Genomic DNA, 16,283 nt, shown 5'->3' with positions numbered 1-16,283 from the left:
TGCCCCCTCTCCCCACTCCTTTTCAATCTAGTGGTTCTGCCCCTTTTCTCCTTTTCCCTCTAGCGGTTCTGCCCCCTCTCCCCACTCCTTTTCAATCTAGTGGTTCTGCCCCCTCTCCCCACTCCTTTTCAATCTAGTGGTTCTGCCCCCTCTCCCCACTCCTTTTCAATCTAGTGGTTCTGCCCCCTCTCCCCACTCCTTTTCAATCTAGTGGTTCTGCCCCCTCTCCCCACTCCTTTTCAATCTAGCGGTTCTGCCCCCTCTCCCCACTCCTTTTCAATCTAGTGGTTCTGTCCCCTCTCCCCCCCTTTTCAATCTAGTGGTTCTGTCCCCTCTCCCCACTCCTTTTCAATCTAGTGGTTCTGCCCCTCTCCCCACTCCTTTTCAATCTAGTGGTTCTGTCCCCTCTCCCCACTCCTTTTCACTCTAGCGGTTCTGTCCCCTCTCCCCACTCCTTTTCAATCTAGTGGTTCTGCCCCTCTCCCCACTCCTTTTCACTCTAGCGGTTCTGTCCCCTCTCCCCACTCCTTTTCAATCTAGTGGTTCTGCCCCCTCTCCCCACTCCTTTTCACTCTAGTGGTTCTGCCCCTCTCCCCACTCCTTTTCACTCTAGCGGTTCTGTCCCCTCTCCCCACTCCTTTTCAATCTAGTGGTTCTGTCCCCTCTCCCCACTCCTTTTCAATCTAGTGGTTCTGCCCCCTCTCCCCACTCCTTTTCACTCTAGTGGTTCTGTCCCCTCTCCCCACTCCTTTTCAATCTAGTGGTTCTGTCCCCTCTCCCCACTCCTTTTCACTCTAGCGGTTCTGTCCCCTCTCCCCACTCCTTTTCAATCTAGTGGTTCTGCCCCCTCTCCCCACTCCTTTTCACTCTAGTGGTTCTGCCCCCTCTCCCCACTCCTTTTCACTCTAGTGGTTCTGCCCCCTCCCTCCCCACTCCTTTTCAATCTAGTGGTTCTGCCCCTCTCCCCACTCCTTTTCAATCTCTAGTGGTTCTGCCCCCTCTCCCCACTCCTTTTCAATCTAGTGGTTCTGTCCCCTCTCCCCACTCCTTTTCACTCTAGTGGTTCTGCCCCTCTCCCCACTCCTTTTCAATCTAGTGGTTCTGCCCCTCCCCACTCCTCAATCCCCACTCCTTTTCAATCTAGTGGTTCTGCCCCTCTCCCCACTCCTTTTCAATCTAGTGGTTCTGTCCCCTCTCCCCACTCCTTTTCACTCTAGTGGTTCTGCCCCTCTCCCCACTCCTTTTCACTCTAGTGGTTCTGCCCCCTCTCCTTTTCACTCTAGTGGTTCTGCCCCTCTCCCCACTTTTCACTCTAGTGGTTCTGTCCCCTCTCCCCACTTTTCCCTCTAGTGGTTCTGCCCCTCTCCTTTTCCCTTTTCACTCTAGTGGTTCTGCCCCCTCTCCCCACTCCTTTTCAATCTAGTGGTTCTGCCCCCTCTCCCCACTCCTTTTCAATCTAGTGGTTCTGCCCCCTCTCCCCACTCCTTTTCAATCTAGCGGTTCTGCCCCCTCTCCCCACTCCTTTTCAATCTAGCGGTTCTGCCCCAACTCTAGCGGTTCTGTCCCCTCTCCCCACTCCTTTTCAATCTAGTGGTTCTGCCCCCTCTCCCCACTCCTTTTCACTCTAGTGGTTCTGCCCCTCTCCCCACTCCTTTTCAATCTAGTGGTTCTGTCCCCTCTCCCCACTGCCTTTTCACTCTAGTGGTTCTGCCCCTCTCCCCACTCCTTTTCAATCTAGTGGTTCTGTCCCCTCTCCCCACTCCTTTTCACTCTAGCGGTTCTGCCCCCTCTCCCCACTCCTTTTCAATCTAGTGGTTCTGCCCCCTCTCCCCACTCCTTTTCAATCTAGCGGCTCTGCCCCCTCTCCCCACTCCTTTTCAATCTAGTGGTTCTGTCCCCTCTCCCCACTCCTTTTCAATCTAGCGGTTCTGTCCCCTCTCCCCACTCCTTTTCAATCTAGTGGTTCTGTCCCCTCTCCCCACTCCTTTTCAATCTAGCGGTTCTGCAGAACCAACAACACAACATTAAAGAGAGGGTGAAGGGGGAAGAGGACACAGTAGTAAACTAAACCTCATAACCCTGTCGCCTCTTTGTCTCTGACAGACTCTGGACACTGACTGGAGAAGACAGAGGGGACATTTGTCTCTGACAGACTCTGGACACTGACTGGAGAAGACAGAGGGGACATTTGTCTCTGACAGACTCTGACAGGGTGGACGTATGTCTCTACTCACAGATAGTTGGCCAAGTTGTGCTCCTGCAGTGTGTGGGTTTCGAAGCCGTGAGGTACTGTGTCAAAGTAGTCGTTTCCTATTCCGCAGATGAAGCATTTGGTCTGCAAGAGAAAGACACATCTGTATGTGATGCTGCCAGTGTGATGCTGCCAGCCGACCTCATCTCTCTACATGTCTCTCAACACGGCTCAGATTCATCTCATTTTGAATTTCCAACGCCAGTGTTTAAGTCTATAACCAAATTCTACAATGAGGGAAGACACAGATCCAGAGCATCAGACTGTATAAGACAGTGGTTCTCCAAAGTCTCCTCAGATCCCCAGACGTTCTCCAACCTCTCCTCAGGACCCCAGACGTTCTCCAATGTCTCCTCAGGTCCCCAGACGTTCTCCAACCTCTCCTCAGGACCCCCAGACGTTCTCCAATGTCTCCTCAGGTCCCTAGACGTTCTCCAACTCTCCTCTGGACCCCTGACGTTCTCCAAACTCTCCTCTGGCCCCTAGACGTTCTCCAACTAGTCTCCTCTGGGACCCCAGACGTTCTCCAACCTTTCCTCTGGACCCCAGACGTTCTCCAAACTCTCCTCTGGACCCTAGACGTTCTCCAAACTCTCCTCTGATGCTCGTTCTCCAGTTTCCTCTGGCCCCTAGACGTTCTCCAACCTCTCCTCTGTTGAGTCCCCAGACGTTCTACAACGTTTCCTCTGGCCCCTAGACGTTCTCTCAACAGACTCTCCTCTGGAGAAGACCCAGACTTCTCCAACTCTCCTCTGGCCCCAGACGTTCTCCAACGTTTCTCTGGACCCCAGACGTTCTCCAACGTCTCCTCAGGACCCTAGACGTTCTCCAACGTCTCCTCTGGCCCCTAGACGTTCTCCAACGACGTCTCCTCTGGACCCCAGACGTTCTCCAAACTCTCCTCTGGACCCCTAGACGTTCTCCAAACTCTCCTCAGGCCCCTAGACGTTCTCCAACGTTTCCTCTGGCCCCTAGACGTTCTCCAACCTCTCCTCTGGCCCCTAGACGTTCTCCAATGTCTCCTCAGGTCCCCAGACGTTCTCCAACCTCTCCTCAGGACCCCCAGACGTTCTCCAACGTCTCCTCAGGACCCTAGACGTTCTCCAACGTTTCCTCTGGCCCCTAGACGCTCTCCAAACTAGACGCTCTCCTCAGGACCGCCAGACGTTCTCCAACCTCTCCTCAGGACCCCCAGACGTTCTCCAACGTCTCCTCAGGACCCTAGACGCTCTCCAAACTAGACGCTCTCCTCAGGACCGTCAGACGTTCTCCAACCTCTCCTTATGTCCCCAGACGTTCTACAACGTCTCATCAGGTCCCTAGACGTTCTCCAACCTCTCCTCTGGTCCCCAGACGTTCTACAACGTCTCCTCAGGACCCACAGACGTTCTCAACATGACCGCCAGATGTTCTCCAACCTCTCCTTATGTCCCCAGACGTTGTCCAATGTCTCCTCTGGTCCCTTGACGTTCTCCAACCTCTCCTCTGGTCCCTAGACGTTCTCCAACGTTTCCTCTGGTCCCTAGACGTTTTCCAACGTCTCTTCTAGATGTTCCACAACCTCTCTTCTCGATGTTCCACAACCTCTCCTCAGGACCCCCAGACATTTAACTAGTCTCTGTTTCAGCGTTGTGGGGATATGACTAACTGTTTAACTAGTCTCTGTTTCAGCGTTGTGGGGATATGACTAACTGTTTAACTAGTCTCTGTTTCAGCGTTGTGGGGATATGACTAACTGTTTAACTAGTCTCTGTTTCAGCGTTGTGGGGATATGACTAACTGTTTAACTAGTCTCTGTTTCAGCGTTGTGGGGATATGACTAACTGTTTAACTAGTCTCTGTTTCAGCGTTGTGGGGATATGACTAGACTGTTTAACTAGTCTCTGTTTCAGCGTTGTGGGGATATGACTAACTGTTTAACTAGTCTCTGTTTCAGCGTTGTGGGGATATGACTAACTGTTTAACTAGTCTCTGTTTCAGCGTTGTGGGGATATGACTAGACCTGTTTAACTAGTCTCTGTTTCAGTCGTTGTGGGGGGATATGACTAACTGTTTAACTAGTCTCTGTTTCAGCGTTGTGGGGATATGACTAACCTGTTTAACTAGTCTCTGTTTCAGCGTTGTGGGGATATGACTAACTGTTTAACTAGTCTCAGCGTGTTTGACAACTGCGTTCTGTTTCAGCGTTGTGGATATGACTAACTGTTTAACTAGTCTCTGTTTCAGCGTTGTGGGGATATGACTAACTGTTTAACTAGTCTCTGTTTCAGCGTTGTGGGGATATGACTAACTGTTTAACTAGTCTCTGTTTCAGTGTTGTGGGGATATGACTAGTTTAACTAGTCTCTGTTTCAGCGTTGTGGGGATATGACTAACTGTTTAACTAGTCTCTGTTTCAGCGTCTCTGTGGGGATATGACTAACTGTTTAACTAGTCTCTGTTTCAGCGTTGTGGGGATATGACTAACTGTTTAACTAGTCTCTGTTTCAGCGTTGTGGGGATATGACTAACTGTTTAACTAGTCTCTGTTTCAGCGTTGTGGGGATATGACTAACTGTTTAACTAGTCTCTGTTTCAGCGTTGTGGGGATATGACTAACTGTTTAACTAGTCTCTGTTTCAGCGTTGTGGGGATATGACTAACTGTTTAACTAGTCTCTGTTTCAGCGTTGTGGGGATATGACTAACTGTTTAACTAGTCTCTGTTTCAGCGTTGTGGGGATATGACTAACTGTTTAACTAGTCTCTGTTTCAGCGTTGTGGGGATATGAAGACCTGTTTAACTAGTCTCTGTTTCAGCGTTGTGGGGATATGAAGACCTGTTTAACTAGTCTCTGTTTCAGCGTTGTGGGAGATATGAAGACCTGTTTAACTAGTCTCTGTTTCAGCGTCAGTGGGATATGACTAACTGTTTAGTCTCATGGGAGACTGTTTCAGCGTTGTGGGGATATGACTAGACCTGTTTAACTAGTCTGTTTCAGCGTTGGGAGACATGACTAACTGTCTCTGTCAGCGTTGTGGGGATATGACAGTCACCTGTTTAACTAGTCTCTGTTTCAGCGTTGTGGGGATATGACTACCTGTTTAACTAGTCTCTGTTTCAGTGTTGTGGGGATATGACTAACTGTTTAACTAGTCTCTGTTTCAGCGTTGTGGGGACTAGTGACATCATGTGCTTCGGCAGTTTCTTCCCCCTGTTGGAGACTCTTTATGATGCTGACACACTGCTGTGTGCTAGACATCATGGGGGACACACACACAGTCACACACACAACACAGTCTCACAGTACACTACACATCATGGGACACAGACACAGTCACACAACACAGCACACAGTAACACTAGCATCTGGGGGAGACAGAGATATCCTCCTTCACCTGCTCCTGCTGACTCTCAGTTCTCCAACACAGCCCAGTCATTATCAGACCTGGTGGAGAGAGAGAAGAAGAACCCAAGGCTCAAAGTTATGAGGACATCTAGACAGTCAGTCCTGTCAGTAAGACTAGACATCATGGGAGACAGAGACAGTCAGTCCTGTCAGTAAGACTAGACATCATGGAGACAGAGACAGTCAGTCCTGTCAGTAAGACTAGACATCATGGGAGACAGAGACAGTCAGTCCTGTCAGTAAGACTAGACATCATGGGAGACAGAGACAGTCAGTCCTGTCAGTAAGACTAGACATCATGGGAGACAGAGACAGTCAGTCCTGTCAGTAAGACTAGACATCATGGGAGACAGAGACAGTCAGTCCTGTCAGTAAGACTAGACATCATGGGAGACAGAGACAGTCAGTCCTGTCCTGGACAGACAACACAGCCCAGTCAGTAATACTAGACATCATGGGAGACAGAGACAGTCAGTCCTGTCCTGGACAGACAACACAGCCCAGTCAGTAATACTAGACATCATGGGAGACAGAGACAGTCAGTCCTGTCAGTAAGACTAGACATCATGGGAGACAGAGACAGTCAGTCCTGTCCTGGACAGACAACACAGCCCAGTCAGTAAGACTAGACATCATGGGAGACAGAGACAGTCAGTCCTGTCCTGGACAGACAACACAGCCCAGTCAGTAAGACTAGACATCATGGGAGACAGAGACAGTCAGTCCTGTCCTGGACAGACAACACAGCCCAGTCAGTAATACTAGACATCATGGGAGACAGAGACAGTCAGTCCTGTCAGTAAGACTAGACATCATGGGAGACAGAGACAGTCAGTCCTGTCCTGGACAGACAACACAGCCCAGTCAGTAATACTAGACATCATGGGAGACAGAGACAGTCAGTCCTGTCAGTAAGACTAGACATCATGGGAGACAGAGACAGTCAGTCCTGTCAGTAAGACTAGACATCATGGGAGACAGAGACAGTCAGTCCTGTCAGTAAGACTAGACATCATGGGAGACAGAGACAGTCAGTCCTGTCCTGGACAGACAACACAGCCCAGTCAGTAATACTAGACATCATGGGAGACAGAGACAGTCAGTCCTGTCCTGGACAGACAACACAGCCCAGTCAGTAATACTGGACAGACAACACAGCCCAGTCAGTAATACTAGACATCATGGGAGACAGAGACAGTCAGTCCTGTCAGTAAGACTAGACATCATGGGAGACAGAGACAGTCAGTCCTGTCAGTAAGACTAGACATCATGGGAGACAGAGACAGTCAGTCCTGTCCTGGACAGACAATACAGCCCAGTCAGTAATACTAGACATCATGGGAGACAGAGACAGTCAGTCCTGTCAGTAAGACTAGACATCATGGAGACAGAGACAGTCGGTCCTGTCCTGGACAGACAACACAGCCCAGTCAGTAAGACTAGACATCATGGGAGACAGAGACAGTCAGTCCTGTCCTGGACAGACAATACAGCCCAGTCAGTAATACTAGACATCATGGGAGACAGAGACAGTCAGTCCTGATAGATAAGACTAGGACATCATAGACTAGAGACAGAGACAGTCAGTCCTGTCCTGGACAGACAACACAGCCCAGTCAGTAAGACTAGACATCATGGGAGACAGAGACAGTCAGTCCTGTCCTGGACAGACAACACAGCCCAGTCAGTAAGACTAGATATCATGGGAGACAGAGACAGTCAGCCCAGTCAGTAAGACTAGACATCATGGAGACAGAGACAGTCAGTCCTGTCCTGGACAGACAACACAGCCCAGTCAGTAATACTAGACATCATGGAGACAGTCAGTCCTGTCCTGACATAAACAGCCAAACCCTCCTCACCCTGGATGATGGCCAGGAGGATGACGATGACGAAGAAGAAGAAGGTGATGTCGAAGATGATCCTGTAGATCTCATACTCATCACCAGCTGGATCCTCGATCTGGTCACCGATGCCCCCTCCTGCCCGTACGCCCACGTACATGTGGAACATGTAACACTGGATATAGAGAGAGAGGGAGAGAGAGAGAGGGAGACGGAGAGAGAGAGAGAGGGGAGAGAGGAGAGATAGAGGGAGAGACGGGGGTGAGAGAGGGAGAGAGGAGAGAGAGAGAGAGAGAGAGAGAGAGGGAGACGGAGAGAGAGAGAGAGAGAGAGAGGACAGAGAGAGAGAGAGAGAGAGGAGAGAGAGAGAGATATAGACTAGGACATAGAGAGAGATATAGACTAGGACATACAGACAGATAAACCTCCATAACAGTATTCTAGGACCAACATACAGTTGGGGATGACTAGGACATGCAGATAGATATAGACTAGGACATACAGATAGATATAGACTAGGACATACAGATAGATATAGACTAGGACATACAGATAGATATAGACTAGGACATACAGACAGATATAGACTAGGACATACAGATAGATATAGACTAGGACATACAGATAGATATAGACTAGGACATACAGATAGATATAGACTAGGACATACAGATAGATATAGACTAGGACATACAGATAGATATAGACTAGGACATACAGATAGATATAGACTAGGACATACAGATAGATATAGACTAGGACATGCAGATAGATATAGACTAGGACATACAGATAGATATAGACTAGGACATACAGATAGATATAGACTAGGACATACAGATAGATATAGACTAGGACATACAGATAGATATAGACTAGGACATACAGATAGATATAGACTAGGACATACAGATAGATATAGACTAGGACATACAGATAGATATAGACTAGGACATACAGATAGATATAGACTAGGACATACAGATAGATATAGACATAGGACATAGATATAGACAGACATAGATATAGACTAGGACATACAGATAGATATAGACTAGGACATACAGACAGATATAGACTAGGACATACAGATAGATATAGACTAGGACATACAGATAGATATAGACTAGGACATACAGACAGATATAGACTAGGACATAGACAGACAGATATAGACTAGGACATACAGATAGATATAGACTATACAGATAGATATAGACTAGGACATACAGATAGATATAGACTAGGACATACAGATAGATATAGACTAGGACATACAGACAGATATAGACTAGGACATACAGATAGATATAGACTAGGACATACAGACAGATATAGACTAGGACATACAGACAGATATAGACTAGGACATACAGATAGATATAGACTAGGACATACAGACAGATATAGACTAGGACATACAGATAGATATAGACTAGGACATACAGACAGATATAGACTAGGACACACAGACAGATATAGACTAGGACATACAGATAGATATAGACTAGGACATACAGACAGATATAGACTAGGACATACAGACAGATATAGACTAGGACATACAGACAGATATAGACTAGGACATACAGATAGATATAGACTAGGACATACAGATAGATATAGACTAGGACATACAGATAGATATAGACTAGGACATACAGATAGATATAGACTAGGACATACAGATAGATATAGACTAGGACATACAGACAGATATAGACTAGGACATACAGACAGATATAGACTAGGACATACAGATAGATATAGACTAGGACATACAGACAGATATAGACTAGGACATACAGATAGATATAGACTAGGACATACAGACAGATATAGACTAGGACATACAGATAGATATAGACTAGGACATACAGACAGATATAGACTAGGACATACAGATAGATATAGACTAGGACATACAGATAGATATAGACTAGGACATACAGACAGATATAGACTAGGACATACAGACAGATATAGACTAGGACATACAGATAGATATAGACTAGGACATACAGATAGATATAGACTAGGACATACAGACAGATATAGACTAGGACATACAGACAGATATAGATATAGACTAGGACATACAGACAGATATAGACTAGGACATATAGACAGATAGATATAGACTAGGACATACAGACAGATATAGACTAGGACATACAGACAGATATATAGATAGACTAGGACATACAGACAGATATAGACTAGGACATACAGATAGATATAGACTAGGACATACAGATAGATATAGACTAGGACATACAGACAGATATAGACTAGGACATATAGACAGACAGATAGATATAGACTAGGACATACAGACTAGGATATACAGACAGATATAGACTAGGACATACAGACAGATATAGACTAGGACATACAGATAGATATAGACTAGATAGATATAGACTAGGACATACAGATAGATATAGACTAGGACATACAGACAGATATAGACTAGGACATACAGATAGATATAGACTAGGACATACAGATAGATATAGACTAGGACATACAGATAGATATAGACTAGGACATACAGATAGATATAGACTAGGACATACAGACAGATATAGACTAGGACATACAGACAGATATAGACTAGGACATACAGATAGATATAGACTAGGACATACAGATAGATATAGACTAGGACATACAGACAGATATAGACTAGGACATACAGACAGATATAGACTAGGACATACAGATAGATATAGACTAGGACATACAGACAGATATAGACTAGGACATACAGATAGATATAGACTAGGACATACAGACAGATATAGACTAGGACATACAGACAGATATAGACTAGGACATACAGATAGATATAGACTAGGACATACAGACAGATATAGACTAGGACATACAGATAGATATAGACTAGGACATACAGACAGATATAGACTAGGACATACAGACAGATATAGACTAGGACATACAGATAGATATAACATATGAAGACTAGGACTTCCCTACTGACTCAGTCCAATATCTCTGGTGACAGAGAGATAGAGAGAGAGGTGCTACCCAGCCCCTAACCCATTCCCTAGCCCAGACCCTAACCCAGCCCCTAACCCATTCCCTAGCCCAGCCCCTAACCCAGCCCCTAACCCAGCCCCTAACCCAGCTCCAGCCCCTAACCCAGCTCCTAACCAAACACTTAACCCAGCTCCTAACCCAGCCCAGCCCCTAACCCAGCTCCTAGCCCAGCCCCTAACCCATTCCCCATCCCAGCCCCTAACCCAGCACTTAACCCAGCCCCTAACCCAGCTCCTAACCCAGTCCCTAACCTAGCTCCTAGCCCAGCCCCTAACCCAGCACTTAACCCAGCCCAGCCCCTAACCCAGCCCCTAACCCAGCCCCTAACCCAGCACCCAGCCCCTAACCCAGCCCCTAACCCATTCCCCATCCCAGCCCCTAACCCAGCACTTAACCCAGCCCCTAACCCAGCTCCTAACCCAGCCCAGCCCCTAACCCAGACCCTAACATAACACAGCCCCTAACCCAGACCCTAACCCAGCCCAGCCCCTAACCCCGTCCCTAACCCAGCCCCTAACCCAGCCCCTAACCCAGCCCCTAATTCATCTCCCAACCCAGACTCTAACCCAGCCCCTAACCCAGCACCCAGCCCCTAATCCAGCACCCAGCCCCTAACCCAGCACCCAGCCCCTAACCCAGCACCCAGCCCCTAACTCATCTCCCAACCCAGACTCTAACCCAGCCCCTAATTCATCTCCCAACCCAGACTCTAACCCAGCCCCTAACCCAGCACCCAGCCCCTAACCCAGCACCCAGCCCCTAACCCAGCACCCAGCCCCTAACCCAGCCCCTAACTCATCTCCCAACCCAGCCCCTAACCCAGCCCCTAATTCATCTCCCAACCCAGACTCTAACCCAGCCCCTAACCCAGCACCCAGCCCCTAACCCAGCACCCAGCCCCTAACCCAGCACCCAGCCCCTAACCCAGCACCCAGCCCCTAACCCAGCCCCTAACTCATCTCCCAACCCAGACTCTAACCCAGCCCCTAACCCAGCACCCAGCCCAGCCCCTAACCCAGCACCCAGCCCCTAACCCAGCCCCTAACTCAGCACCCAGCCCCTAACCCAGCCCCTAACTCAGCACCTAACTCAGCACCTAACTCAGCCCCTAACCCAGCCGCTAACTCAGCCCCTAACTCAGCACCTAACTCAGCACCTAACCCAGCCCCTAACTCAGCCCCTAACTCAGCACCTAACTCAGCACCTAACTCAGCACCTAACTCAGCACCTAACTCAGCACCTAACTCAGCACCTAACCCAGCCCCTAACCCAGCCCCTAACTCAGCACCTAACTCAGCACCTAACCCAGCCCCTAACCCAGCCCCTAACCCATTCCCCATCCCAGCCCCTAACCCAGCCCCTAACCCAGCCCCTAACCCAGTCCCTAACTCAGCCCCTAACCCAGCCCCTAACCCAGCCCCTAACCCAGCCCCTAACTCAGCCCCTAACCCAGCCCCTAACCCAGCCCCTAACTCAGCACCCAGCCCCTAACCCAGCCCCTAACCCAGCCCCTAACCCAGCCCCTAACCCAGCCCCTAACACAGCCCCTAACCCAGCCCCTAACTCAGCCCCTAACCCAGCCCCTAACCCCCTAGCCCCTAACCCAGCCCCTAACCCAGCCCCTAACCCAGCCCCTAACTCAGCCCCTAACCCAGCCCCTAACCCAGCCCCTAACCCAGCCCCTAACCCAGCCCCTAACCCAGCCCCTAACCCAGCCCCTAACCCAGCCCCTAACCCAGCCCCTAACCCAGCCCCTAACCCAGCCCCTAACCCAGCCCCTAACCCAGCCCCTAACCCAGCCCCTAACCCAGCCCCTAACTCAGCCCCTAACCCAGCCCCTAACCCAGCCCCTAACCCAGCCCCTAACCCAGCCCCTAACCCAGCCCCTAACCCAGCCCCTAACTCAGCCCCTAACCCAGCATCGAGCTAATCCTCTGCCTGCATCCCAAATGGAACACTGTCCCCTATGTAGGGCACATCTTTGTCCTCTTCCTCCAGACCTGTCAGATCCACAGAGGACTCCTTAATAGGAAGTAGCATCAGAGAATGGACTAATGAAATGTCATGGGTGGCTGTTTCTGGGAGGATTAACGCAGAGACACAGAGCATGATGTTACTGTCCCCTGTCTGTCTGTCTGTCTGTCTGTCTGTCTGTCTGTCTGTCTGTCTGTCTGTCTGTCTGTCTGTCTGTCTGTCTGTCTGTCTGTCTGTCTTCTAGAACACAGAACATGACAGAATACAGACAAGACAGAACTACGTAATAAAAAAATGATGGCACATGTGACCTACATATCAATACACACAAAACCATCTGTGTCCAATAGGAGAGAGGCGTTGTGGCTGAGAGGTGTAACCTACATATCAACACAAACTGTCTGTCCAATAGGAGAGAGGCGTTGGGGCTGAGAGGTGTAACCTACACATCAACACTGTCTGTCCAATAGGAGAGAGGCGTTGTGGCAGAGAGGTGTAACCTACATATCAAACTGTCTGTCCAATAGGAGAGAGGCGTTGTGGCTGAGAGGTGTAACCTACATATCAAACTGTCTGTCCAATAGGAGAGAGGCGTTGTGGCAGAGAGGTGTAACCTACATATCAAACTGTCTGTCCAATAGGAGAGAGGCGTTGGGGCTGAGAGGTGTAACCTACATATCAAACTGTCTGTCCAATAGGAGAGAGGCGTTGGGGCTGAGAGGTGTAACCTACATATCAACACTGTCTGTCCAATAGGAGAGAGGCGTTGTGGCTGAGAGGTGTAACCTACATATCAACACTGTCTGTCCAATAGGAGAGAGGCGTTGTGGCAGAGAGGTGTAACCTACATATCAAACTGTCTGTCCAATAGGAGAGAGGCGTTGTGGCTGAGAGGTGTAACCTACATATCAAACTGTCTGTCCAATAGGAGAGAGGCGTTGGGGCTGAGAGGTGTAACCTACATATCAAACTGTCTGTCCAATAGGAGAGAGGCGTTGGGGCTGAGAGGTGTAACCTACATATCAACACTGTCTGTCCAATAGGAGAGAGGCGTTGTGGCTGAGAGGTGTAACCTACATATCAAACTGTCTGTCCAATAGGAGAGAGGCGTTGTGGCTGAGAGGTGTAACCTACATATCAAACTGTCTGTCCAATAGGAGAGAGGCGTTGGGGCAGAGAGGTGTAACCTACATATCAACACTGTCTGTCCAATAGGAGAGAGGCGTTGTGGCTGAGAGGTGTAACCTACATATCAACACAAACTGTCCAATAGGAGAGAGGCGTTGTGGCTGAGAGGTGTAACCTACATATCAACACTGTCTGTCCAATAGGAGAGAGGCGTTGTGGCTGAGAGGTGTAACCTACATATCAATACAAACTGTCTGTCCAATAGGAGAGAGGCGTTGTGGCTGAGAGGTGTAACCTACATATCAACACTGTCTGTCCAATAGGAGAGAGGCGTTGTGGCTGAGAGGTGTAACCTACATATCAAACTGTCTGTCCAATAGGAGAGAGGCGTTGGGGCTGAGAGGTGTAACCTACATATCAACACTGTCTGTCCAATAGGAGAGAGGCGTTGGGGCTGAGAGGTGTAACCTACATATCAACACTGTCTGTCCAATAGGAGAGAGGCGTTGGGGCAGAGAGGTGTAACCTACATATCAATACAAACTGTCTGTCCAATAGGAGAGAGGCGTTGGGGCTGAGAGGTGTAACCTACATATCAACACTGTCTGTCCAATAGGAGAGAGGCGTTGTGGCTGAGAGGTGTAACCTACATATCAACACTGTCTGTCCAATAGGAGAGAGGCGTTGTGGCTGAGAGGTGTAACCTACATATCAACACTGTCTGTCCAATAGGAGAGAGGCGTTGGGGCTGAGAGGTGTAACCTACATATCAAACTGTCCAATAGGAGAGAGGCGTTGGGGCTGAGAGGTGTAACCTACATATCAAACTGTCCAATAGGAGAGAGGCGTTGTGGCTGAGAGGTGTAACCTACATATCAAACTGTCTGTCCAATAGGAGAGAGGCGTTGGGGCTGAGAGGTGTAACCTACATATCAACACTGTCTGTCCAATAGGAGAGAGGCGTTGGGGCTGAGAGGTGTAACCTACATATCAAACTGTCTGTCCAATAGGAGAGAGGCGTTGTGGCTGAGAGGTGTAACCTACATATCAAACTGTCTGTCCAATAGGAGAGAGGCGTTGGGGCTGAGAGGTGTAACCTACATATCAACACTGTCTGTCCAATAGGAGAGAGGCGTTGTGGCTGAGAGGTGTAACCTACATATCAACACTGTCTGTCCAATAGGAGAGAGGCGTTGGGGCTGAGAGGTGTAACCTACATATCAAACTGTCTGTCCAATAGGAGAGAGGCGTTGGGGCTGAGAGGTGTAACCTACATATCAAACTGTCTGTCCAATAGGAGAGAGGCGTTGTGGCTGAGAGGTGTAACCTACATATCAAACTGTCTGTCCAATAGGAGAGAGGCGTTGTGGCTGAGAGGTGTAACCTACATATCAACACTGTCTGTCCAATAGGAGAGAGGCGTTGTGGCTGAGAGGTGTAACCTACATATCAAACTGTCCAATAGGAGAGAGGCGTTGGGGCAGAGAGGTGTAACCTACATATCAACACTGTCTGTCCAATAGGAGAGAGGCGTTGTGGCTGAGAGGTGTAACCTACATATCAACACTGTCTGTCCAATAGGAGAGAGGCGTTGGGGCTGAGAGGTGTAACCTACATATCAAACTGTCTGTCCAATAGGGGAGAGGCGTTGTGGCTGAGAGGTGTAACCTACATATCAAACTGTCTGTCCAATAGGAGAGAGGCGTTGGGGCTGAGAGGTGTAACCTACATATCAACACAAACTGTCTGTCCAATAGGAGAGAGGCGTTGTGGCTGAGAGGTGTAACCTACATATCAATACAAACTGTCTGTCCAATAGGAGAGAGGCGTTGGGGCTGAGAGGTGTAACCTACATATCAACACTGTCTGTCCAATAGGAGAGAGGCGTTGTGGCTGAGAGGTGTAACCTACATATCAACACTGTCTGTCCAATAGGAGAGAGGCGTTGGGGCAGAGAGGTGTAACCTACATATCAAAACTGTCTGTCCAATAGGAGAGAGGCGTTGGGGCTGAGAGGTGTAACCTACATATCAACACTGTCTGTCCAATAGGAGAGAGGCGTTGTGGCTGAGAGGTGTAACCTACATATCAACACTGTCTGTCCAATAGGAGAGAGGCGTTGGGGCTGAGAGGTGTAACCTACATATCAAACTGTCTGTCCAATAGGAGAGAGGCGTTGTGGCTGAGAGGTGTAACCTACATATCAAACTGTCTGTCCAATAGGAGAGAGGCGTTGGGGCTGAGAGGTGTAACCTACATATCAAACTGTCCAATAGGAGAGAGGCGTTGTGGCTGAGAGGTGTAACCTACATATCAACACAAACTGTCTGTCCAATAGGAGAGAGGCGTTGGGGCTGAGAGGTGTAACCTACATATCAAACTGTCCAATAGGAGAGAGGCGTTGTGGCTGAGAGGTGTAACCTACATATCAAACTTTCCAATAGGAGAGAGGCGTTGTGGCTGAGAGGTGTAACCTACATATCAACACTGTCTGTCCAATAGGAGAGAGGCGTTGGGGCTGAGAGGTGTAACCTACATATCAAACTGTCTGTCCAATAGGAGAGAGGCGTTGTGGCTGAGAGGTGTAACCTACATATCAACACTGTCTGTCCAATAGGAGAGAGGCGTTGTGGCT

General features: G+C 48.8%; 1 pseudogene; it reads right to left on the bottom strand.

Annotated features, from left to right (window-relative positions):
- Positions 1-5,592: 5,592 nt before the first annotated feature.
- Positions 5,593-16,283, bottom strand: part of LOC118382657 (ryanodine receptor 2-like) — a 131,795-nt pseudogene continuing 121,104 nt past the window's right edge.

Source organism: Oncorhynchus keta, unplaced genomic scaffold (assembly GCF_023373465.1).
Source record: "Oncorhynchus keta strain PuntledgeMale-10-30-2019 unplaced genomic scaffold, Oket_V2 Un_scaffold_8398_pilon_pilon, whole genome shotgun sequence".
Classification (NCBI taxonomy): domain Eukaryota; kingdom Metazoa; phylum Chordata; class Actinopteri; order Salmoniformes; family Salmonidae; genus Oncorhynchus; species Oncorhynchus keta.
Note: the sequence above shows the minus strand (reverse complement) of the source record. Positions and strands in the feature narration are given on the sequence as shown.